Below are 24018 nucleotides of genomic sequence, written 5' to 3'. Positions count from 1 at the left end.
CAGAAGAATAAAACTAGACCTCTACCTTTCACCATATACAAAAGTTAACTAAAGAGGAGCTAAAAATATAAATGCAAGACCTTAAACTACAATCATCCTAGAAAAAAACTTAGGAAACACCATTCTAGGTATCAGCTTTGGCAAAGAATTTGACTAAGTCCTCAAAAGCAACTGCAACAAAAACATTGACAAGTGGAACCTAATTAAACTAATGAGTTTCTGCACAGCAACACAAACTTGATACGGTTTGGCTCTGTGTCTAATCCCAGACCTCATCTGGAACTGTAATCCCTCCATGTCAAGGGAGGGACCTGGTGGGAGGTGATTGGATCATGGGGCTGGTTTTTCTCAGAAGATCTGATGATTTTATGAGTAGTGGTTTCTCCTGCTCTCTCTCCCTTTCCCGCTGCTTTATGAAGAAAGTACTTGCTTCCCCTTCCACTTCTGCCATGATTGTAAGTTTCCTGAGGCCTCCCAAGCCATGCAGAACTGGGAGTCAGTTAAACCTCTTTCTTTTACCCAGTCTCAGGTATTCTTTATAGCACTGTGAAAATGGACTAATACAAAACTCAACAATGTAAACAGCCCATACAGAATCAGAAAAAAATATTTGCAAACTATACATCTGATAACGGTCTAATACTCAGAATCTATAAGGAACTTAAACAATTTAATAAGCAAGAAATAAATAACTTCATTAAAAATGGGCAAAAGACATGAAAAGACACTTCTCAAAAAATGACAGACAAGCAGACAACAAACAAATGAAAAAATGCTCAACATTGTTAATCATCAGAGAAATGCAAACCAAATCCACAATGGGATACTGTGTCATGCCAGTCAAAATGACTATTATTAAAAAGTCAAAAAACAACAGGTTGTGGTGAGGCTGCCAAGGAAAGGAAATGCTTATACACTGTTGGTGTGAATATAAATAAGTTGTTACTATGGAAAACAGCTTAGAGATTTCTCAAAGACCTAAAAACAGAGCTACCATTTGACCCAGCAATCCCATTACTGAATATATACTCAAAGAAAAATAAATTGTTCTACCAAAAAGACACATGTACTCAGACATTCATCACAGCACTAATCACAACAGCAAAGACATGAAATCATTGTAGGTGCCCATCAATGGTGGATTGGATAAAAAAAATTGTGGTATGTATACAACATAGAAGACTACACAGTCATTAAAAAAAAAAGAAAATTATATTCTTTGTGCAATATGAGTGCAGATAGAGGCCATTATTCTAAAAGGATTAATGCAGGAACAGAAAATCAAATACCACATGTTCCCACTTATAAATGGGAGCTAAACAATGGGTACTCACGAACATAAAGATGGCAGCATTAGAAACTGGGGACTAAGGAGAAGGGGAAAGAGGCAGACAAGTGTTTGAAAACTATTGTGTACTATGCTCAGTACTGGTGTGATGGGATCAATCACACCCCAAACCTCTCAGCATCATGCAATATATCTATGTAATACACTTACACAGGTACCCCAGAATCTAAAATAAAAGCTAAAGTTACTTTTTAAAAGTGGGAAAAAATCCCTGTTCTTTAGCTGAAACTGAAAAGTATTACCATTCACTTTTAAATTATAAATTAATAGAAATAAGGCTTAAATATTTATGCAAAATATCCCGGAATGTGGATTATCATAGGCATAGATTTGATATAAATATTTTTAAATTCAGATTTTTTTATTTACTTATTTTTTGACAGATAAAATAATATGTATTGTGTTTTGAAGTACATATGCAGTATAGAACGACTAAATATAGCTAATTAGTATATGCATTTCCTGACATAATCATATTTGTCATGAGAACATTTACCATCTACTCTCAGGATTTTTCAAAAATACAATATATTGTTATTAACTGTAGTCACTGTTTTGTACAATAGATCTCTTGAACAGATATTTATTTTTATTTGGGGGTATTCATAGATTTTCTCAGGATTTTGCATGACAAAATATCAGTGGAACTGGGCTCTTGCTTCAATAAGATCGAACAAACTACAAAAATACTTTTGGAGAGAATCCTTGTGTACTATTTTCTAATTCTTATTATACTTTGATAACAATAAGTTGTACTGATGTGAAAACACATGAACAATTAGAAAGTAATGACAATAATTTTATAAAGTACAATAACTAGCAGAATTTTTCCATAAGAGAAGCATTGTCATTTTTTTTCTAAGTTTCCCATGCATGGTTTCCAACATCTTTTATGCTGTGAAATCTGAGAATATATTATATATTATAGCATGCAATAGTTTGAGTTTATTTTATTCTTGGTATTACGGTCAGTGCTGCTGTAACACGAAGTAGTGCATTTTTAAATAGGTTAATCATTTAAAAGTGCATAAATACTATAATAAATATGTCACTGAATTTTACTTGTAGGAATGAGCATAAGACAGTTTTTAGCTAGTGAGTTAGTATGCAATGGTGGAAGCAGGGTTATCTGAAATAGGAGGGAAAATTGTAAGAACAGATATGGATGAGTGTCTCACAAATAACTGATAAACAGAGGTAACTGGTACATATTTAAGATGTGCATATATGTGTTTAGTTTACTCCCACATAGCTTCATTCAACTGGGTGCATTTTTTTTTTTTTTTTTTTGCATGCACCTTGTGTTTCTAGTGGAGAAAATTGCATGTAGTCAAATGCAAAATTAATGTTATGCTTCAATTATCTCTTACCTATTATTTTGGAGCAAATTTGATTTATCATAGCAGAGCTAACTGTATCTTAAAAGTTGTGCATTTAAAAAAAAAAAAAAAAAAAAAAAAAAAAAAAAAAAAAAGGACTGACTGCATACCCATCCAAGATACATGCTTGAGTAAGGAGACTGAGCAAATAAATCCATCTTTTACAGTTGGCGTTCCAGAGACTGTTTGGGAAGTCATTTGAACTGACACAGCTGAAGTGGCAAGGAAGGTGATGGATCTGTATGGTAAACAGAAAATAGGCTGCATGAGAGAGCAGCTCCAGCATTCGTAAGCCTCAGAGGAAAAGACGCTTACCCAGTCAGTTTTACAATACTGCTGTTCTTGTACCACGCTAAACCCTGGATCACAAATACAATGCAATTCTCTCAAACAGCCTTTATTCATTGTGTTAGGGGAAAACATATGGCTATTCCTTAAGCTTTCTTGGAGAATAATTTAAGAAAAGCTGATTTTACTTTATATCACCAGCATAAATGACATACTAGTTAATATACTCCTCTGTATATAAGGAGCATAACAATAGAACCAAAACTTTAAGGGTATTTAACTTCAGTATGGCCATGATCTCTTTATTTGCATAATTTCGTACTCTTAAACATTTTATTTATAGAAGGAAATAGTGCAAAGATTTATATAAGGTTCAAAGTCTTTCCATTCTTTCTGTTTCATAAATATTTATTTTTAAGGATTTGGCATAAAATCATTCAGTTTTTTATTTCTGTCCCATATTTTACATGGTTTCATGTGTTAGTGATATTTTACTTCATTATCTTTTCATCTTATTTATTGGCATTTGAATAGGGGTGTGAAATATTTCTTACTTTCAATTATACCTACAGTCTTTTGACTAAAATAACTTTCAAACCTTATTTAAGCCTAAGTGTTTTAATATTTTATCCTTTTAAGTGATATTTAAAGGTCTATAGTTTCTATATTTGATTATTATATGTATAATCTATATTTGATTACTATGTAGCATAGTAATCAAAAGTAGAAAATATTGTTTTTATATTTAATTATAATTAATAAATTAGTTATAATTATCTTTATGTGTTATGAAAATTATATATATTTAATTTGGAATAAACTACTAATATTTTTCAATGTTTTTGTGTTGACATCTGTACAATTAAATATATAAACAGAAAAATCAGAGATCATATCATGCTCAAATTAAGCAGACAGGAAGAATGTAAAAAAAAAAACACACAAAACCTTATGTTAAGATCTTAGTATTTTCTAACCTAAGAATTTTGTTATCTTCTCCCATAGTTCCTTGATATTTGGAGTGAAAGAAGTAATTGCATGGTACTTGGTGTGAGAGGCTGCCAGATGTAATTTCCATTTAGTCTTTCTTTTCTTTGCTAAACATCAAGCAAAGAGAATTATTCTAATTCTATTATCCAATCATTACTGAGAGATTTTCAACCCACATGTTAGGTATGTAGGTAACATTGCAGGTGCAGGCATTCTTTGGGTGTTGTTTTCCTCTATGGCCTATGATTATAGCTGGTGTGGACTTTTACTACCTCATATTAGAGTAGGTTAAATTACACTATCAAATAGCCTAATAATAAACTCAAAGCTGTAGCATCATAATACAATACTTTTTACACATCCTTAATGTAAATTGCATTTCCAACAGAAATTTTCTTCTTAAAAACAATATTTTACCTTGCCAGCCTCCTAAGTTTTATTTAATTTATACCTACTAAGTTTAGGATCTTATTTCACATTTTTACTTTTCAAATTATCTCCATATTCTACTTTGGTAATATTCAAATATTTGCCTAAAGAACTTCAAAGAACTTTTTTATCCATAATTTTAGAATTTTTAAATAATTTCAGAATTCAGAATTTTACATTAATTTCCTTGGCTTATGGTAAATCATTTTATTTTACTAACATTATTATTTTCAGTCAACTAATTCAAGGATTATCATAGTGCTATGCTCATGAGCTTAGGCTGAAAGCAAAGATTTTGGTTTGAAAGCACTCAGTGTCTCTATTTCTGTGTTAAGACTTATCACAAACCTAAAAGATATATGAAATTACATTCAATTAAATTACAAAACAACAGAATGCCATTATAATGCAGTTTATCATAATTCATTTGATTAATTCATTCCATTAAAAATAGTTAACTATTAAACCTGGTATAACATGAAAAACATAAAAAAGAAATCGATGTAACATTCCAATGCTGGCAATATTAAAGTGTTCAGTGATTCTTCATACGATATAAGGCAAATTTTGGCAGCTCCTCACATCAATAGAGAGTTTTATCTTAAAGTTATTACTAATTTTATAACAAAATGTTGAGTGTACTATTTATTAGAAAATGTGTGCCCACAAGAATCAGATTTTTTTCTGAAATAAAGCTTAAGTTTGATTTAATTGTATTCTAGTATTTGGACAAAAATTAAACAAACAATATTATTTCTATACATATTTCAAGTTATATTACTCATGCAGTTTACTACAATTCAGATTTTATTTGGGTTTTTCTGGAGCATATTTTTACTATTTCATATTTCTTTATATTGAATGTGTCTGATACTTCTTTCATGAAATAATCATGAAAACTTGGCACTCCCAATGTTACTCTTCTTTCCAAATCATGTTTGCATTCTGAAGTTCTAGGTTACTGCCCATTATACCCAGTCACTCATTCATCCATATATTTAAACAATCCTTTATTTAATATCTCCTCTGTAACAGATATATATTGCACATGTAAAAAATAAGCAAAATTCAGTCACTATTTCAAGATGCACTGGGGGTAATGAAGAGAGAAACAAAAAGATTAAAGAGCATATTATGTATGCTAAAGTAGGTATAAAAACAAGAAACACTGAATTTCCTGGAATAGTTACACGGTGTTGAGCCCTGCAGTGTTAATAAGAGTTAGCCACGTGAAATGTGACAAGGGAGTTGGGGGAGATTACCATGAAATAGAACAAATATCATGAACAAAGACTTTGAAGTGCACACCACATTTCATGCAGGCTAATGATCATGGCTAGAGAAGGTAGAATAGGAAGATGGGACAATGGAAGTGATGAGAAAGGAAGCAGAAAAGATGTAGAGATAAGACCAAGAGCCATGTGTACCTGAAGTCCAGTGAGCCACTGAGGCTTTGAAGCAGAGAAATGTCTCCAACAAATTTTTATTGTAGAAAGATTATAAAAGTAAAGTATTTTTAAACAAGCTAAAATGTGACACGAGAAAGTTGGGGATATAATTAAGCTCTTGCAATCATCCAGAACAAAAATATTATGAAAAGTCAAACTAAGAGAGTGAAGTGGGAATAGGCATAACACATAGACTTCAGCAAAACCAAGGAGGTTATTTGTATTTGACTTGCTGTTCATTTGGAGAAAAAGGACAGAGTAGACAGTCATGGTTGTTTTCCAAGAATCTGGCTTTAGCACTAAAAGTAAATGAGACATAAATGAAGAGGAGCAGGTTTATAACATGAGTTTAGTTTGTATGTATATTTATCTGGTGTATATCTGATGTGTACTTAGAAATGTTCCTTACAGAATTGGATATGTTGATGTAAAACTAAGAAAACTGAATGAATGATATAGATTGATATCATTTGGCTCTGTATCCCCACCCAAATCTCATCTTGAATTGTAATTTCCATGTGTCAAGGTAGGAACCTTATAGGAGGTGACTGTATTATGGTGGCGGTTTCCCCCATGCTGTTCTTCTGATTGTGAGTGAGTCTCACAATATCTGATGGTTTTAAAAGTGGAAGCTTTTCCTGGGCTCTCACTAGTTCCTGCCGCCTGATGAAGGTACCTGCTTTCCCTTTGCCCCTTGCCTTGACTGGAAGTTTCCTGCGGCCTCCCCAGTCATGTAGAACTGTGAGTCAATTAAACTTCATTTGTTATAAACTACCCAGTCTCAGGTATTTCTTTATAGCAGTGTGAAAACAGGCTAATACATAGACTTAGGAGTAATTATCACATTAAATGATAAGTTCAGACATGGAATAGATGCTCAGGAGAGTAAAGGATCAAAGGTTGCCAGGTAGATTTTTCGAGTCAGTAGGGCATTTATTAAATGTTTGAATATGAACATCATTTAATGGGGCATGCCCCTTCTGGTTTGTCTCAATTCTCACCAGGCACTATCCTATTAAAACCTGCTCTACTCCTTTTGTTACTGGCCTTCTCCTAAAGGCACTTGATTCTAAGATCTATAAGGAGATATAAGGAGGAAAGGATTAAACTCTGGGAAGCATCAGCGTGTAAGTCTCGGGCAGAGGAAGGTAATCATGTGAGTCATACTAATAAAGGGATGTACAGAGGAAGAAAAGGAGATTCAGCATATGTCTGCTTGTACTGGATTCTTCAATTGATTTCCTCCCCAATCACTGTTTCTAATTTTCTTCAGAAAGATACATAAGATACATGGGGGTGTGGGGGGTGGAATTTAGGTATAGATAAAGATTTAATTGACTAAACAAAAATACTACCACATTTTTTCACTGAAGACTCGATGTTGTTTGGGGAAATCATAGGATAAAAATATTTGAGACACCAAGAGTTTAGAGTAGCTCTTCTTGATTTTGCTTGCTCCCTACTTCTTTTATTTTGAGAATATCTACAGTTAAGATGCCTGACATATAGAAGTCCTAGAAACATGTTTATTCTTCTCTTCATATACCATAATTTATTTTGCAAAATATTGGTAATGCAAATGTGTGTAACGACACCCTCTATCCCATTAGCAGCAAATTTTTCTAAAAAGAGGAGGAAATAAAAATGAGAAAGGCCTGGAATTGAGAGATAATCATTTGTTTACTCTTTTTTTTTTAAGTGGGACATTTTAACTTACATTTTATTTTTATTTTTATTATTATACTTTAAGTTCTAGGGTACATGTGCATAACGTGCAGGTTTGTTACATATGTATACTTGTGCCATGTTGGTGTGCTGCACCCATCAACTCGTCATTTACATCAGGTATAACTCCCAATGCAATCCCTCCCCCCTCCCCCCTCCCCATCATAGGCCCCAGTGTGTGTTGTTCCCCTTCCCAAGTCCAAGTGATCCCATTGTTCAGTTCCCACCAAGGAGTGAGAACATGCGGTGTTTGGTTTTCTGTTCTTGCGATAGTTTGCTGAGAATGATGGTTTCCAGCTGCATCCATGTCCCTACAAAGGACACAAACTCATCCTTTTTTATGGCTGCATAGTATTCCATGGTGTATATGCGCCACATTTTCTTAATCCAGTCTGTCACTGATAGACATTTGGGTTGATTCCAAGTCTTTGCTATTGTGAATAGTGCCACAATGAACATACGTGTGCATGTGTCTTTATAGCAGCATGATTTATAATCCTCTGGGTATATACCCAGTAATGAGATGGCTGGGTCATATGGTACTTCTAGTTCTAGATCCCTGAAGAATCGCCATACTGTTTTCCATAATGGTTGAACTAGTTTACAATCCCACCAACAGGGTAAAAGTGTTCCTATTTCTCCACATCCTCCCCAGCACCTGTTGTTTCCTGACTTTTTAATGATTGCCATTCTAACTAGTGTGAGATGGTATCTCATTTTGGTTTTGATTTGCATTTCTCTGATGGCTAGTGATGATGAGCAAAGGATATGAACAGACATTTCTCAAAAGAAGACATGCATACAGCCAACAGACACATGAAAAAATCATTTGTTTATTCTTGAACAGCAATATTGATTGTTTTTCTGCTAGCCAGGAAAAACCCGTGAAGGAGAACTAGCTTTACAAGATAATAAAATATATTTTGAAATGGCAGTATTTGAAACTATTTGTACTAGAGAAGAAACAGAAAGACATAATGAAGAGCCTAGAAATGAAGCTAGGCATGTGTTTGTGTGTGTGTGTGTGTGTGTGTGTGTGTGTGTGTGGTAATACAGTTTCAGAAAATTATTAAATATTTCTCAGTTAAAAAAAGAGTAATTAATAAATGCCATTGGGATTAGTATATAATTAGAGAAGTTATATCCTCAACTAATATACAAAGACTGACAAATATAATTACATAAACATTTCAAATTAGGATAAAAGAAACCATAAGCTAGTGAAAATGTATATAACACACTATAAGCATTAGTTCTGAAAAGAAATGGGATTGGTTTACCATAATAAATAAAGTTTATAGAAATAAATAAGAAAAGAATAGGTATCTCCAAAAGGCAACGGGCCAAAAAAAAAAAAAAAAAAGAAAAGTTTGAAGAATGATGAAAAATATAGAAAGTATTCTCATCCAAAGAAATACAAATTGAAATAATGAATTATATTTTTCTGCCCAACACATGGGTAACATGAAAAAGACTGATAGCCTTTAAAAATCATTTACCTAGAGGAAATGGACATTCTTATTCCATATTGTTAGAGAGCAATTAGGGGGTTTTTTGAAGATTGTTTTAAAGTATTTATTAAAATTGTAAATGTTCATAAAGTTATACTAAATTTCCACCTCTATGTACTTATTCTGAACAAACACTTGCACATGTACATAGAAGCAAGAATGAAAATTACAACTACCACATTGTAATACTGAAAAAAATCTTCATCACAATCGATATAGTGAAAAGATGCCAGCATACTTTGGGATATTTATCACCTAGCAGTTAAAGTGTAGAGCTACATGCACTGACACTGGTATTCATCAACGCATGTGAAGAACAAGGGGAAGGAGAAGAGTCATTCAAGTGATGGTTGGGGTGGGTTTTCGATTTAGGTTGTTACTATTTACTTTATATCACTGTTCTTCAGTTGGAGGTCCACAAACTAAATAAAACAACATGGGATCTAAGACAGGACTCAGGAATCTGCATTTTGGCAAACATATGCTTTTTCTAACTTAATGTTGAGACATAGTTTACATATTATATATATACATATACCATCTATTCGATCATTTTACAGATTTTACCAACTTCTGCTATCGTCATCGCAAATCAGATTTAAAGCATTTCCATTGCCCCAGTAAAATCCCTCATGTATTTTTACTGTTAATCTCCATTCTCTACTCACAGGGCATCATTAATCTATTATCTATCTCTCTTGATTTGCCTTTTCTGTACATTTCATACAAGTGAAATCATACCACATATCTTGAACTTTAACATGCATAGGAATCACCTGGGCATTTTGTTAAAATGCAGATTCAGTGGGTCCAGGATAAGACCTTAAAATCTGCAGTTCTAACATGCTCTAAGATGATACTGTTGCCACAGGTCCATGGACCACCTTTCCAGGAGCTTCCCCGGGATGCTTCTGATTATTATACACAGAAAATCTTGAGAACCATTACTGCATGCCTTTCTTTACTTTTTCAGTTTTCAACAATGAATATATTAGACAGGCATGGTGGCACATGCCTATAGTCCCAGCTACTCAGGGGATTGAGGCAGAAGGATAGCTTGAGCCCGGCAGGTTAAGGCTATAGTGAGCCAAGATCGCACCACTGCAAGGTTGCATAACAGAGCGAGACTCTGTCTCAGACAAAAAAAAAAAAAAAAAAAAAAAGCGTTTGTTCCTGTGTTCATATCTTACATTTATCACTTGTTTAGTAGAAGTGAGATAACAGAAAATGTACAGCATTATCTAATAACAATAACTGAAAACTTTAATAAGTACCTGAAACCTTTGCAACTCCCCTGAACTTAACTGTTGTATTTATATTGTCTTTTATTGTCTAGAAAGAGGTTAGTCGTAAAACATGAGGATTATCTTGGTTCAAAGGAAAATGAAGAGCCAGCATCATGAAGATAAGAGTCTCAGGAAATACAGAAGAAAAACCTATGACAAGAAATAAAGCCAAATAATTTCCTGGGGCCTATGGAAAAAAAATATACAGGTAGCTTAGCATGGACTGAGGTAGGACCCATCTGTTTCTTACTCTTGATAGGAAAAACAAGTGACAAAAGGTATTTTACTTCTATGCATCCTCTGTTGACAAGTTTATTTTTAGTGCCTGCACTTAAAATGCTTTTCCAGCTGATATGGTTTGGCCGTGTCCCCACCCAAATATCATCTTGAATTGTAGTTCCCATAATCCCCACACATCATGGGAGGAAAGAGGTGAAGATAATTGAATCATGGGGACAGCTTCCCCCATCCTGTTTTTGTGATAGTGAGTTAGTTCTCACGAGATCTGATGGTTTTATAAGGGGCTTTCCCCTTCACTGGGCACTCATTCTCTCTCCTACCACCATGTGAAAAAGGATGAGTTTCCTTCCCCTCCTTCCATGACTGTAAGTTTCCTGAGGCGTCTCTAGTCATGCAAAACATGAGTCAATTAAACCTCTTTTCTTTATAAATGAATTAGCAAATCTTAAGTATGTCTTTATTAGCAGTGTGAGAATGGATTAATACACTGACCTTATTAGTGGTTGGACTAGCTCATGCTTTCAGAAGATATTTTCTATGTGTCATATAACATAAACTCTTTAAACAGCACTTTTCTAATATTATGTGTATCTATTTCGGGTTGGAAGAAAGCATTACTAGTTATATTAGCATTTAGTTTCTCCTGACCAATATTCTGTTGTGAATATAGATAAAGAAAAAAATATACAGATGTCCAGAATACTGTTATCTTTATTGTGAACTCTTGGTAAGGTCAATTCACATTATGTATCATTTTAATCCAAGTCAATCCATTTTTTTAAACATGTACTTAGCACTCTCCCTTACTCATCTCCTTCTTTTTTTCAATACTACCAACTATTGAATTTCCATTTGTATGAAATAAAGCTGTGGTTTGGTTAATCCAAAACAATAGTTAAATGTCAGCTATTTGGTTTTTAAAGGCTTTATAAAATTCTGTCACTTTTTGTTTACATGGACTTCCAAACCCCCGAAGTTTAGTCCAGAGAATGATCGTGGGTCTGTCAGAGGTTTATCAGAAAGAAAGGCATATAATTAGTATTGTTATTTTTTCATACTTTTTGCATCCCTGCAAGTATATCTTTTCTCATTAAAATTATAGCCCATTTTATAGAACAAAACATTTTTTGAACTGAAAGCCTAAAATTTTACAATACAAGGAATCTGCCATGTCTCTGCCTAATTACCTTAACAGGTATATTTTCGTTTTTTTCCTAGGAAAATGTTTGTATCTTTGACTTAGTGTTATCACTTCTACAAATATACCTGAGAGTCTTGGAAGCAGAAAACACCTCACATTTGAAGATGTGCATCATCTAATTATTTATTTTTAAAAAAACTGAAAACAACCTAGCTGTCAGATAATATGGGAATGGTTACATAATTACGGTATATTTACTTGTTAAATAAGCCAAAACTTAAAAATAGTGCTTATGCAGAATTTCAACAAGCATGGGCTACAACAACTGTATTCACTAAATAATTCATACATTAAACAAATGCCTGTAGTATATGCCAGATACTGTATAATTTAAAATGTATTTACATAAAAATCAGTTTTAAAAATCAGCATGCAAAATTATAAATAACATATAATTGAAACTGTTTTAGTACCACCACAACAAAAACTATAGATATAAAAAGATCAGAAGGAAAACTGGCAACTATATCAAACTAATCTTTATGTTCCACTTTTCAGTAAGTTTATAATTTATATACTGATTTTTACAAAGGCAATTTTAAAATTTAAGAAATAGGTAAAGTTTGAAAACCATGGCTTACGAAAATTAGTGATAAAAGAATTAAAACACCTTTTGAAGCATTTCTACATACTGAAAAAAAAATACGTCTTCTTCAGTTCTCTATTGTCTTTATGCATAACAGAGTTTGTCTATTCTAGTTATTTTCCATTTCAATATTAATGATAACCAGGCCAGAGGGCTCCTAGTCTTTGAAATTGTACTGTATAACAGATTAGTTACAGGGTATCAGTAAATTGGATCTAAACCCAAGGCATTTCTCACAATGCATCTCAATGTTGTTTTTCGGATTCTTGCTTGTAATGTCAGTGGCAGCACAAGTAGAAAGCTAGTTTAGCCTACAGAAAAACCTTTTCAACTGATATTAATTTTTATGTCCAAAATAAAAAAATTTTAGAGGTTGACTTATTGGCTGGCTGCATTGATACTAAACCAAGTGAAATTCCCATCTAGTGAAATAAATCTCTCTCAGGAGGACTCTAAACTTTCTACAGAATATATCTGAATTTTCTGGCCATAAGACAATGATAAGGGAAAGGATACTGATGTAATCAAAAAGGTATGTTTTCTGCTAAAGGTGTTCCTTGTGTCTTAGAAGCTACGAAGACCATGTGTGATGGTTAACTACATGTGTCAACTTGGTTAGACCACAGCGCCCAGATATTTGGTCAAATACTATTCTACATGTTTCTGTGAGGCTATTTTTTAGATGGAATTAACTTTAAATCAGTAGACTTTTAGTAAAGTAGATTGCTCTCCAAAATGTGTGTGGGCTTCATCCAATCAGTTGAAAGTCTAAGAAAAAGACCAACCTCCCTGTAGAGAGAGGGAATAGAGAGAATTCTTCCAGCAGATTGCCTGCACACTTGAACCGTAACTCTTCCTTAGGTCTCTATCCTGCTGGCCTGCCTGACTTATTTTGGGCTTGTCAACCTCCATCATTTCATAAGCCAATTCCTTAAAAAATATGTGTCTCTCTCTATTTCTTTATCTCCACACACCGTTTCTCTCTTTATTTCTCTGGAGTAACTTGACTAGCACATCATCTTATTTTGACAATTCAGTACATTGGCTCTTCTCAATACCAGTTGGACGGGCCTTCTCTAAGCATATCATAGCTACGTAGAGTTGCTTGTGGAATATAAAATAATTAGCCATGTTAAAACATTCATAGGAAATTCTCTTGTAACTCAGCTAGTGAGCGAGGTCTGGACTCCTTGTCCGGGTGTCTTACCCATCCACCCCTTTCAGATACATTGGCCGATAAGAAGACATCTTGGATATTGGGGCCTAGGAATGATTGTCATAGCAATAAAACCATAAATAACCAAGGTTTTACAGAGACATTTTTAAGAAAACAAGTCATTATAATATTTGGAATTTTAATTACAGTCTAAGTATATTATAGAAGTGGATGTTTATTTTGTTAACAATATTTTCAAGGTGAAGTAATTATCTTTCAATCTACTTTGTTAGGACACATTGGTCAATCCAAATGGTTATGTTAAGACCAGCATAACATTGTTTTCATATTCGTTTGTCTGATAGAAAATCTGGCCTCTTAAATAATTTTACATTTAATGAAAAAAACTTGTACCAATCAAAGAAAATATGTTTTTACAAAAAGTCTTTATTTATACCTCTTATCTGCATCACAAAAGGTAATACTTTAAAATGGAAAATCCAGTCAAAATCAGCATGTCTATCTGACATACAAAAATGAGATCAATATTTAACTGCACATTTACTAATAATTTTATTAATTGAGTAAAATTTGGACATAGCTGCTATTAATTTGAAACAAAATATTAGATTGATAATGCATGCCAGTTCTGTTGTTTTCGCTTGCAACTGCAGTTCACCATGATGAAGTGTTAAGAACAAAGAACACAAACAGTAAACATGCCACATTAAAAGAGATTTGTGATCTACTCACTACATTGTAGAGCTTATTCTGAGACATGTGATGGAATTGTTTGCATGCATTTCTTCTGAACTTCATGTCTTAAGATTGTACACCAGACTGTCCCAAGCTACTGGGGAATAATACACAGAAAACTTTGGGGAAGAAATTTGTGCCCTGAGAAATAGATTAAGGTAGCCAACTGAAAAGAAGTAAGAAAACAATGCAAGTTTGAAAGTTAGATGGATGGATATAGAAACCTAGTGAAAGAGTGTGATATACCTAAGCAGGGATATATCAGCTGAAGTAAACAGTGTTCTAGAGTGTAACAGGGAAAGTCATTTCAAATGTCTTAAAATCTAACTTCTAAGAAATTTGCTTCACAGAAGGAACTTGTGGAAAGTTGGAGGAATTACCCAAACTTAGGAGTGCCTATAAATGAATAGAAGTCAAGAATCTGCTCTTAACTAAAGTAGTATACAAAGTGAAAACAGGAACATCATATAAACAATAGGAAGAAATGTCTACGGCTGACTATGTGAGAGCATGAACCACAAATGAGCAGTGAAGAAAGAAAATGCTGGTACCTTGCACTTCCAACATTTACATTAAAAAGTTGCACTGGAGGCTGGGCACAGTGGCTCACACCTGTAATCCCAGCACTTTGGGAGGCCGAAGTGAGCGGATCTCCTGAGGTCAAGAGATCGAGACCATCCTGACCAACATGGTGAAACCCTGTCTCTACTAAAAATACAAATATTAGCTTGGCATGGTGGCACATGCCTGTAGTCCCAGCTACTCAGGAAACTGAGGCAGAAGAATTGTTTGAACCCAGGAAGTGGAGGTTGCAGCGAGCCGAGATGGCACCACTGCACTCCAGACTGTCGACAGAGTGAGACTTCATTTAAAAAAAAATAATAAATAAATAAATAAGTTACACAAGAGTCATGAGTTTACCTGTATAACAAACCTGTACATGTAGCCCTGAACCTAAAATTAAAAGTTAAAATATTTAGATACATAAAAATAAAAATTATCTCTTCTAGTTCTAATGAACAGTGATGCTATGATTCTAAGTGCTTGCTAATAAAGTGGAAGACCTGAAAAAAAAGTTGCACAGCACTCAAAGCTATTATAGCTCTTAAAATCTTTATTGTTCTTCAAGAAGTATGAAACCAAAAAATATCAATCTAAGGTACATGTATTTAATTTATTTTCTAAATAGCAAGATGATGAATATTAGAATGTTGGCTTCAAGTATCTGTATAGTCTACATTTTCATGACTGATCAATAAACAATACTGATAAAATTCTTATTTCCTTGAGAAAATACATGAACAATAACCTTGATTGGAAACGATAAATCTAAATAAAGTCACCATGGTCCACCATAACTTTCAACCCTCTTGGATACAGTTATCTCATTAAAAACAAAACATCCCAAAACATGCAACAAAAGTTTAGCATTTAAGTAATATTTTCACTTATCTGTCAAATGATCACAGTTCTAGATTTCCCCTTTTCTTGATGTCACCTGCTTTTCAACTTCTGTAGCCAGCTTCTTACTTATTCTAAATGTTTAATAGTCAAGTTTCTCAACATTGGGTAATAGGCCCTTTTCTCACTCTACATTCTATCCTTGATTAATCTTGTCATTGTCAACTCTCTTGCCTTTAATGACCATTTGATGGCCAATAACTCCCATGTATCCAGTCCAATTACATTGCCTATTTCATGCACATGCATGTATATAAGAGCAGAGGCCATAATTTATGGTATCTTGGATGTCAACCTGGATGACTTACAAGTATTTCAAACTTTTCAACATTCACATATTTAGAAACATGAATTGTTAATCTTTTTCTGCAAAACTTGCTTTTTCCCAGTCTTTGTTTTAACCAAAAAGGGCATGTCTTAGCCTTGTCATTCCCCTCTCCATCATTCTATAGACCCAATTCATTACCAAGTCCTCTTGACTCTACTTAGTTTGTGTGTGTGTATTATTGGCTTCTCTGGTGTCACCACCATAATTTCATCCATCATTATCTCTTACCAGGATGGCCACAAAGGCCTCCTAATAAGTTTCCCTGTATCCCTTCTATTTCCCCTCTAGTTTTTTTCACACATATGCCAATATAACCTTCTCAAAACATAATGTAGATCATGTCACTTTCCAGTACAAAACTCTTTTTGTACTGGAAATCTGTACAAATCAGAATAAAAGCCCCATTGTATTCTGATTAATATCTAAAATTTTCAATGTGTATCTTATAAGACTCTTAAAGAATCATAAGTTGCCTTAGTTCTCCTACTTGCACCTACTCTGACCTGCATCCCTTTGATCACTCAACTGGAGACTCAATAGGAATCTTTCAGTTCCTCAAATATGTCAAGATATCCTCTCCGTACAGTTCCCAAAGACACAGTTCTAACTGGACTATTATTTCTTCTTCCCAGTCTTCATTCTCATGATTCACTTAGATAATTCTTAGTATCCACCACATTAAAACTTCCTCTGAGAAGACTACCCTAAGTACCCAACCAAAGTTATAATTCCATTATACTTTCCCATTGCAAACAGTGCTTTCTCAAAACACTTTGTTACATAATCCTAGATTAGAAAAATTATGTGTTGAATGCTCTCCTTTCTTCTTAGACATGGGATAATGTGGTCATATTTGTTTTGTTTAAAATTGTGTACCCAGTATGCAATCAATAAATAGATCATGTTAAATAAAATATGGGTTTTATTCTGTTTGATGTCAATGTAAAATATTCATAATGACACTGACACAAGTTGTTTCCTTCAAAAGGTTTTCTTTTCAAGTTATGCAGCTTAACATGACTTGTGAATTTGTAAACAGGTGCTAAAATTCTTTATGAATAATCTTTCTTATATCACAAAGGATTTCTCAAATAATTTCAGTCATGGGATTTAAAAGTACATGCTCATAGCTTGCTTAGAAGTCACTCTATTTGCTTCCTTTAGTAAGTTAGTTTCCCTTAATTTAGATGTAAAATATTTGAAGACTGTGCCTTAAAAGACATATGAATTAACCCTCCCACATGTAAAATGTATTGCATATACTGCCTGTCAAGCAGGCAGGCCCTCTCAACTTCCAGATTTTTTTTCTATTCATAATTACATGAACCTGATATGTATTATGTCATTAAATTTGTAAGGTAATTTGCATTTTCGAAAGTGCTGTCAGCATGTAGGTCATAAGGGCTGTGGAAGATAGGATACTTCACTGGGAAAAACGCATTACAAAGAAAATATAACTGTGGTAGTGTCACAGCAACTCACTCCAGAAACTAAAGTGAAGCAATTTTATTTTAATAAGATACTAGAGAGTTAGGAGTTCATGTAATTTCGAGTCATCTTGTTTCTCTTTTATTCTTACCAATTGTGGTATCATGTTGTTCTTTGAAGCCGGATTTTCTATTAAAATTCTGAAACTGTACATCACTTCCTTTGTCCAGTAACTTGCTCCCCCTGGTGGTGGTCTTGCCAAGCTCAAACTGTTATCAGATAGAGATTTGATTTTATGATTTGGATTTTTCTTTTTCTTAATTTGAAGACTGACATCTCGACATCACATTTCTAGGGGGATATAAGTTGTCATGAGTTGTCACTGAACTTATGGTTAAAAAGTGCTGTCCATTGATTTGGAGAGATCATCCCAGTGATATCTCTGTTTCAAAAAAAATCATTATTATATTTCCTAAATCAAATCATTTTATATTCTAATACAAGGGTTACTATTAAGAAGCACAGTGACAGATAATAATTGAATGTTCTGCTTTTTGTAAAGTGAAAGCAAGTTTACTAGGAAAGTAAGGGAATAAAAGAATGGGTACTCCATAGTCAGAGCAGCCAATAATTAAATGTTAATCATAAAAGTCTGACAACATAGACTAATATTCAAGAATGTGGCTGTGGGTAGGCCAATATTTTCTGTTTGAGAAAAATCTTCCATCTTGACAGCAACATTGTTTCCCATTTTACTGAATATCACTATAACTTAAGGAGTTCCTTTTGAAATCACTGAATGCTTCTGGCATAAAAGAGATACAGGTTGAAAAGGAATTAGATTAATGGAAATAGCACTTACTTGAACCTAGTCATCTAGAGTAAGGTGGAACATTAAAAATAAATGGCCACATCTCTAAAGATCATTAAAAATGAATGATCTTTTCTAATTTGACATCAAGTAAATACTTCATATATTTAATGCTGGCAGTATACAAGCTTAATTCTGAGTCAAATGCTAAAACCATATATTTGTGTCAGAATGTCATACTGGCATCCAACTTAAGAAGACTTCAGTGAAATGCTCAGAGCAAAGGGGAGGGAAGCTGTCTTCAGCTGATTGTATATATGCTCCCAATGCGTACTTGAAATGTTTTACTTGGGACTCTTCATACTGGAGAAGGCATTCAGAAGGAAATCTACAGTATATTTTCCTCAGATGTCCTATCATGAGGACTTTGCATTTTTTAAGCCTTTCTATCTGTCAGAGCCCAGTGAAAAGACAGATTCACTTCAGTAAGTTTTGAAAAAGTGACTGGCTTTTAAGAATAATGAATAAAAAGAGAAAATGGAAAGCGAACTGGGAACAAGGGAGAGAGTTGAACATTTACATCAGAAATATAAAGACCTTCGAATGTTTTTGGCTTAAAAATATTGTTTACATAATAAATGCTTAAGAAGATTTGGAATGGTTTGGAATCATAAGGAGTTAGGTGATTTTTATGGGCATTTCACTCAACTATTCAGCACAGATTTATAATAATGCTACTGGATTTATCCCATCGACATTAACTGCTTATGGGCTAGCAGGTGCCGTAACTATGCCCAAAGTACTAATTGCAATGTGTTAAGAACACTCTGAAGAAATCATCTATGACAGTCTTTTGTAAGATCAGGGCAACTATTAAGGTTTTCTTTACTGATTTTGAGATACTGGAGAGTCAGGAAGGGAGTTAAACCTTTCCAATTATGAGACCCCCAATCTTAACAGAGAACCAGCTAGTCCCTGCAAAGCACTCTGTTCCATTTGCCATGAGACTTCATTGCACATAATTCTCTTCAGCCAATTAAAACTTAAGATTTTGTACCCCTCTGTAATTAAAATGTAAATGAAGCAATACATTTTGTCTCTAAAAACAGATTATACAGGTTAATTAAGAGGAAAACTTACCTAGACTCAGTTTTTCAGTTAAGTATGGTTTTCAAAGAGCCTACTTATGTGGTAGAATATGAATTCTGGACTTGGGTTCTACATAACAGAAAGATCCATTATCTACTTGTCAAAGCAAGGAAAGAAAGTCCCAGAGAGTTAAAAAAAAATACAATTATTAAATGTACTCTTTAAAGTGATAAGGAGGAAGAGATTCACTAGTTTCTTTTTGAAATTAATTTTTTATAGTTCGATTTTGCTTCTGACTTAGAAATTGCTAGCTTTAAAAGCAAACAGCCTTCAAATGGTATGGATAATAATGAAAATTGCTACAATGAATGCATTTATGGAAACCATAAGTTTTGTGCATTTACTCTATTTTTATCTATCTACCTGAGTAATTAAAGGGGAACTTCTAGACACACTGGAGACATTGGGGCCACAATTCAGACACATAACCTCCCTCCCTAAAAGGAAAGGTGAACAAAGCACAGAAAAGCAAACACTTTAGAAATGACCTTGCATTATTCTTGATGCTACTGCAGGCTCTAAGGGTGACGATGGAAGGGAATAAAATACAACATTTATTTTCCGCACTGTAAAGGCAAATAATGCTTTGTTAGTGGTTTTTCCACGGGAGCATTTTCTAGTTGTTGCCACTTAATCATAGCTGAACTCCTTGCACATACAAAATACAATGTCACATTTAATTTTTAGCCATTAGAAAGATGGATACTGTGTAATGTTAAAAGCAGCAAAGATAAAGAAACAATTATATGATATTTATGACATGAGAAATAAAATATTTCTAGGTATCACAGATTACATATAATAATTATTTTAAGAACTGAAACATATAACACCAAACTGAAAATTTGGGGGATGGGATATAATTAACATTGGGATTAGAAAAGGTCATCATAGCTACCCTGAAAGTAAAACTATTGCCACAATATAAATTAGGTCATTAGAAATTGAGAGTAGGAGTTGAACCAGCATCCATAACATGATATAGCACCCTGGAACAGTTCGTTAAATACTTCAAATTGATGAAGTGCTTTAACATCGTTATGTTTTTATTTACTGATTTAAATTCAGTCCCACAAAGCAGAAAAAGAGACAGAGTACAGGCTAAGGCCTAAAACAGAGCTAAGAGGTAAAAAGCATTTTTTGTGGATGTTTCAGAACATATTTGTTTCTCATGCAAGTTGCTTCAGTAGACTTTTAGGGCACATTTTTTCTCAAGAGAAAACTAAGGAGATAGATTTTTCCCTCATCTAGACATTTACCCCTTCATCCTCATGCAAAGAAAACCAAAACAAAACAAAAAAGTCTTTAATTTCTTGTAACTTTATTCTACAATTTGAATTAGATATTTTAAATCCCAACCTAATGAAATTTGTATGCTTTTCACTTAGAAATTAACAAATGAATTTCCCAAAGATGTTGCTTTCTTAACGTTTTTATTATACACTCTGCATGTTAGTCATTTTCTGGTGTTTTGTTATCTGTTTTGTGCACTCACACACGCACGTACACATATTTTTTCATGTTTTACTTTCTGAAAAAAGGTTCTCCTGAGCCTTATAAACATTTTTAAGCATCCCAAGAGTCTTTACTCTCAAGTATGTAGTTACTGGTTTTCTGTTTTTGTAAAGTGCCTCAAAACCTTGCTTTGAATCATTTTCCTCATAATTTTAGTAATGAGGTTCCAGAAGGCATTTGCTACAGAACGTCCAGATCTGACCAAATGTCTTACTCTAGGCCTTCCAGCCTGGCGAACTAATGGAAAGGCAATGACTCTCATTATCTAGGAAATTCAGCTCTTTATCCATTCAAAGGCACAACATGAACTCACAAGCCAAATTCAGAGCACTCTTAAACTGCAGTAGAGACAGTGATTGTGCCCCTGGGGCTACAGCACACCCTTTCATTTCCCAGCTGTTGGTCAAACCCTTTAAAGAAGACCATGGGCAGCAACACATGAGTGTTACCAAGGGAAATTCCACCAGCCCAGGAAACAAGCAAACCACCCCTTTGGGAAAAATAGACAAGAGACTGTCACCGCAGAGCTAGCCTGGCTTCTACCTCATTTATTTTCCTCTTCATTACTGCATAGCTTATCCTTAGAAATGGTTTATTTCTCTTTCTTAGACCTTCTTTCAGCCTCACCTCAGGGAACAGTCCCATTTACATTTTGCTCCAGCCTTAAGGAATTTTACTTTCCTTGGTTAGCCGTCACCATCTCATTTGGGAATTAGGAATCAATACGATGGATCATTATGCTAAGAACTAGTTTAGTATTCTATGGTTCCTTCTGGAGAAGTCCGAGTTTTCCCATCCACCAGAAACTGCTACAATTTACAAAGAAGGCATATGTCTTAGGAAATGCAGTATCATTCTCTCTAACCTTAGCCTGGAATTTCTCTAGAGGCATCGTAACATGTTGATGTAGCATTCTGCATCAGTAACATTCTGTGGGAACCCTAAGGACAGCCCATCTACCTACATCATCGATTATCTGACTCCACCTGGACCCCAGCCCTGTATAAATACTGAAGTAACTAAACCAGGTGTCCCCAACCTCTGGGCCACAGACTGGTCCATGGCCCGAAAGGAACGGGCCTGAGCAGGCGGTGAGCAGAGGGCGAGTAAGTGAAGCTTCATCTGTATTTACAGCTGCTTCCCAACACTCGCGTTACCACCTGAGCTCTGCCAACTCTCAGATCAGCGGTGACATTAGATTCTCGTAGAAGCACAAACCCTATTGTGAAATGCGCATGTGGGGGATCTAGGTTGTGTGCTCCTTATGAGAATCTAAAGCCTGATGTTCTGTCACTGTCTCCCATCATCCCCAGATGAGACCATCTAGTTGCAGGAAAGAAAGCTCAGGGCTCCCACTGATTCTACATTATGGCAAGTCATATAATTATTTTATTATATATTATAATGTAATAATAATAGAAATAAAGAGCACAATAAATGTCATGTGCTTGAATCATCTCAAAACCATCCCTACTCCAATCCATGGAAAAACTGTCTTCCATAAAACCAGTCCCTGGTGCCAAGGTTGGGGACTATTGAACTAAACAATAGAAATACTTGGAACTTGGAGATACAGCAATATCGCCATACTTAACATTCTTTTCACCCTTAATCAGAACATAGAATGTATCCCATCACTCTCATTTCGGTATAGCTATGTGACTTACTTACCCCACTTAGCTTTTACCGATATTCTCCTCCAAAATCTTTACTGATTCCTTCTAAAATGACTGTTTCATAATAAAGCAAACAAAGCAAAACAAAACAACTCACTTTTACATATGCATTTCTTTATCAGATATTTTTCCCGGTCCTTGTTTTTACTGAAAATTTTCTCTTTCTCCTCCACTGACTTCCCAGCTGTCTGAAATGGAGAATGCTAGTCACCAGAACAGGGAATTCATGCCCCAGGAAAGGTATCAACATGCTGCTAGTCCCCAACTCTACCCCATCCTCAGATCTAGTTCCTTAACAATTTTTACTCTTCCACCTCATTGTGTGCATCTGACCTCCTTTCATAGGATGCCATTTGGCTCTAAAGAGACATGCATGAGCCTCCAAGTCATTTCTTCACATTTATCAAATAATTCAGTACCATGTGCATGACTTTCCCCTCCACTCAAAATTTTTTCAATATTCTGATTAGTTCAATGCCTATGCAGAAGACCAGTTCACTTGTTTGGTTTATAGTTTACTGAGCTTTTCAACTCTGATTATCTTCATATCCACTTTTCCCCCGCCCACCAAACCCATAACTCCACATTGGACCTTGTGATTACCTAGAACTGTTCCATTTCTGAAGTTTTCAGCTGTAAATTCCCATTTGTACTATCCTACCACTTATCCCTTCATTTTCTTACTTATTTACTCCTACTACAATTCAAAGCCATACAATTTCTAGTTCTGTAATCTCCCTACTTTTCCTCAATGTGCAAATAAACTCATTTTTTCTTCTTATCCAGTCTAGACTCACTAACATGAATGCAACCCTTGTTAACAACGTGAACTTACTTTCCCCTATAACCTTCTGCCACCTCCACCCTGAAAAAACTTCCACCTGGATCTGTAACAGTCTACCTTCTCTACATGTGTACCACAACTGCCAAAATGAGATTGGAGGTCATTGCATAGCTATGTACAATAGTTTCCAAGCCTCTGACCTCAGCCTGGCACCATACACTGCTTGGCAAGCCTCCTAGTTAGCTCCCTTAAACATTAGCTATTACAGGTATGCTCAATCCTTATATCCTGCCACAACTACATAAGCTTTAAGGTTATTTTTTATTAAAGTACAACATGACATAATGAAAAGTGCATAAAGGTATATAGCTTTATGGGTTCGCAAAAACTTAATATGCTGTGTAAGCCTGTACCCTAACCAGGAAACCAAACATTATCAGCAACCCAGAGTTCTGCCATGCCCCCAGGCTTCTTCTCCTGACTTCAAACAGTACAGGTTATTTTGCATTTTCTCTTTTTCCCT

General features: G+C 34.5%; 1 long non-coding RNA gene across 1 annotated transcript in view; it reads right to left on the bottom strand.

Annotated features, from left to right (window-relative positions):
* Positions 1 to 2805: 2805 nt before the first annotated feature.
* Positions 2806 to 24018, bottom strand: part of LOC135970392 (uncharacterized) — a 95004-nt gene continuing 73791 nt past the window's right edge. Inside the window, exon 3 of the long non-coding RNA XR_010586068.2 lies at positions 2806 to 2965. This is a non-coding gene — a long non-coding RNA (uncharacterized lncRNA). The remainder of the gene's footprint in view (positions 2966 to 24018) is intronic.

Source organism: Macaca fascicularis, chromosome 4, assembly GCF_037993035.2.
Source record: "Macaca fascicularis isolate 582-1 chromosome 4, T2T-MFA8v1.1".
NCBI classification, from domain to species: Eukaryota; Metazoa; Chordata; class Mammalia; order Primates; family Cercopithecidae; genus Macaca; species Macaca fascicularis.
The sequence above is the reverse complement of the archived record's forward strand: the minus strand, read 5'-3'. Positions and strand labels throughout refer to the sequence as shown.